Below are 3,964 nucleotides of genomic sequence, written 5' to 3'. Positions count from 1 at the left end.
TACCACCAAATATAGGCCCGCCAATTGACCTGAAGGAATTGTATTCTTTAGAAGATAAGTTTTTCTTTCTTCATCGCCAAATCCGTTTAAATTCATGCCTAAACAAAGTGATTCTATGCGAAGTACATAATAGCTAAAAAAAAACTCTAGCTTCTAACATGATTTTTTCCCCACTTTCCAAGTTCAGCCTGCAGTTCAAAATTAAAAAGAGAAGTAGCAAAAGAAGACAGTGATTGCACCTAAAAGAAAAAAGAAGAATTAATAGTACATAATTAATATTATAAAATACTTACCATTTATATCCGTGATTCCCAAAGTGGTCCAGGTGAACCCCCAGGGGTCCACGGAAGACTCGACGGGGGTCCACGGTGACGTGAACAAAATATAGGGGTCCGTGAGTTGTAAATGGAGCTCCACGAAAATTTATCTGGTTTCGATGTAAAGAACCAAAATGGTTGCTTGATAGCCTCTTTATTTAACTTTAATTTTTTTGAGTGGTGTATAGTGCTCTTGACGCACTGCTGTACTTACCGTCACTTTGTGTTTTCATTCGTGGGGAAGCCTTAATGGCCACATGCAGACTAAAAATAACCGGACGCTGTTTCTTTTCAATGCTACAGGATAGTACGCCACCATTACCTTTGTTAAAGAGATTCTATGATGTTGAGTTCCCTGAGACTGAATGCTGGTTTGATTACATCGCTGAGACCGGTCTCACACATTGTCAAATCTTCACTGATGGTTCGAGAACTGACTCTCGGTCATGATCTGGGGTATTTTTCGAGGTTAATGGAGATAAGCTTCACTTTTCTGTAGGAGAATATGCTTCGGTCTTCCAGGCTGAGGTAATTGCAATACTCAAAACCATAGACTACGTGGTGGAACATAGGTGGAGGGGAAGGAGTTTGCATGGCTGCAGTAACAACCAAGCTGCACTTAAGGCATTGACCAGCCCTCTATTTACTTCCAAACTAGTTCGAAAATGCAAGTCTCGACTAAAATATGATGGTGAACATAACGAGGTTGTTTTACTCTGGGTGCAAGGTCAATCTGGTGTACCTGGTTATGATCTGATCATTTGGCCAGAGTTGGCTTAGACCAGGCATTCCTCGGTCCGCAACTAGTTTTAGCACTCCCACCTTTGGCAATCGAACCCAGCATCAGAAACTGGGTGAATACTTCGCTCAGAAATGACTAAGGCATCGAGGGGATGCAGGTGGGTAAAACTCATGTTGCCTTCAATCTCACAAGTTCTATCTAATTTTTTGCTCTCACTGACCAGACGACAGTGCAGACAACTTGCTGGACTGCTGCCTGGTCACCACACGTGGCACAAACACCTAACTGTGATAGGCGTAAATGACAAGTCCATTTGCCCATCTTGCCTTGAAGAAAATGAGACGGTGGAACACTTTTGGTGGTTCTTGCTTGCTTGGTTATTTGTCATCGATTTTTTAAACTCGTTCTTTTCTCTATTGTCAGTTTCTGAAAAGTTTGGCGTAAAAAGCTTAGCCTTTTTGATATTTTAAGATTTGTGTTTTAAAAATGTGATAAATATTTTTCATCTCAATTTAGAGCTCGGAATAAAAATGATGCCATTAACACAAATAAACTATTTTACATATACTCCACGTGCAAAGTGTTGAGTGAGCCGAACATTTGATGAGTTTATGGTGAAGATAATGTAACTAATGCTACCGCTCGCAGTGCTCTTAAAAAATATAACTCTTCCGAGCGAGAGAGTATTTGATGCATTTACGAGCTCTATTTTTTAAAACCTACAAGTGTGTAATCACATTATTTTTATAAATAGAACACAAGAAAATATTTTACTTTTATTTTGGCCACTCCTAGTTTGATTTTTGAATTCACCCGCGATGCGAATTTACATTGTTAGATATAATTTTCACATTTAATTTTTTTTTCAAGCTTTGGGAATATTTAGAAATGTATCAACAGGGGGTCCACCGAAACCAGTAAATTTTTGAAAGGTGTCTACGAGAAAAAAAAGTTTGGGAACCCATGATTTATATCTACCAGCTATACTTACTATTTATACTTACCCTTAGTTATTGCTCTTTTATATAAATAGAAGTAAAACCAAAAATTTAATTTGAAATTGAATTCATAATTCTATGAACCTTGAGTAACAACTACTATACAGGTACTTAATAGCTAACTGCGTTATAACATTGAACTGCTCTTCCTTCGAGTTGCATTGCTTTAATTTAGTCACGACGTCGATTGTGAGGTCAGTGATCTCTTTCTGCGAAAATAAGTTGCTCTTCTCCTCTTCAATGGTAGGGCGGGTAGGCCAGATTGGAGTAGATGGATTTACACTCTCAGGTCGATGCGAGTTGTTGCGAGTTGGAAGCATTGGAAATGAAAGCGGATCGAATGTGTGTGACTGCACTCGCTCAGGTTTGGCAGTATTACGATTGTTTCGTGAGTTGACAGCTTCTCTTATACCCAAGTAAGCTTCACGATTGGGACAGGTGGCGTCTGTAGATTTGTGGTTTCCCCTGCAATTTGCAAATTTGTTTTGATCGGGCGTTATACAGTCAGTTGTCTTGTGTTTGCACAAAACAGTTCTTCTCACCGGGACCAAACATTTGACGATTACGGCACTGGACCGGTTTTTTTTTTTAGCTTCCTTTGTAGCTCCCAGCGAACAATAGTGCGAAACAAAGAAGGAATATTAGCGCGGAGATCACGCAGTTTAACGGTGCCATTGGCAAAACTAATGACATAAATAGTGTCAACATATCTTGCGTAAGATTTTGTTATGACTTTCACATCTTCACAGCTGTAGCCACGTTCTTTGAGTTCCCCTTTAACTTCCTCACTTGATTTGTTATCCAAGCCATGCAATGCGACTTTATACGGACGTTCATGTTTTAAGTCATGATAGAAAAATTGACATTTTCTTTCTTTAAGAATTGATTTAATGTCATTGAATGTTTCAATTGACTCACTAAAAATTTTAATCCCCAAGGAAATTTTTTTAACGACAAACTGGCTGACTTTTTTCATCAAGTAGCTTAGTTATTAGTACACTTTTCTCCGTTAGCCCTTTAATTAGTGAAATTGTAGTTTTGTCTGTTTTCTTCACTTTTTCTGGAGCAGTAGTATCCATATTAGAACTGTCTTCAGTTAGCATTTGAGGAGGCGCCCAATAATTGTGTTTGGACGCATCAGATTTATGTGTATGGGTAGTCTTTCTAGATATTGATGAAGACATCATATCTTCATCCACAGAAACAGCAACGCGTTTAGGAATGTTTTTTTCCACTTTAGATAAGCCGCTCTTAAGCGTTGTTATGTGTGCGTGTGTACCGTGGGTACAAAACCGACTAGTGTTGTTAGCGTTAATAGATTTTCCTTTATGCACTCGATTTCGCTCCCCAACCTTACTTTTTGCATTTTCTTAAAGTCTTAACACCCTGTAGTATGAAACACAGCTACACTCAAAACCTCCTTCCGGGCATCTCCACAATCACCTGATCTAAGTTAGCAAAGTTATCGATACATATTTTTGATTATTCGGCTTAGGATTAATTTCCGCATACAATATTCGTTCTTTCCCTTTGTGACCACGGAGCCGACCACATTAAGTCAAGTATAAATTTATTCCACGCGAGTGCTAATGAAAGTGGATTACCTAGTGCAAGTGCACAATAAATCTTTTTCTTTTTCATTCTCATCAGCAGTCATTTTGGCCTGAATTGGTAAGATTTGATTTAACTATCTTTGTAGCGTCCCAATATGCACATATATTCATATAAGAAAACTTTCCAAGCGAACTAAAAATCACGTTTTGCAGAAATTAATACATCATAACATTCCGCGTACACTAATTTGGCGAGCTACATCTTTGTGTGGATCTAGCTGTGAATCACCATACTAAAAGTGTAGTAAGGAAAAGATCTGCTTCTAACTAAACCTGGCCGCCAGCGTATAACCA

The 3,964-nt window shown here is 38.5% G+C and overlaps 1 protein-coding gene across 1 annotated transcript in view; it reads left to right on the top strand.

Moving 5' to 3' along the window:
- Positions 1-3,964, top strand: part of LOC118739738 — a 39,518-nt gene that overhangs the window by 18,258 nt on the left and 17,296 nt on the right. The window lies entirely within an intron of this gene.

The sequence above is a fragment of the Rhagoletis pomonella genome, unplaced genomic scaffold, assembly GCF_013731165.1.
Source record: "Rhagoletis pomonella isolate Grant_MI unplaced genomic scaffold, Rhpom_1.0 Rhpom_scaffold_00005, whole genome shotgun sequence".
NCBI classification, from domain to species: domain Eukaryota; kingdom Metazoa; phylum Arthropoda; class Insecta; order Diptera; family Tephritidae; genus Rhagoletis; species Rhagoletis pomonella.
Note: the sequence above shows the minus strand (reverse complement) of the source record. Positions and strands in the feature narration are given on the sequence as shown.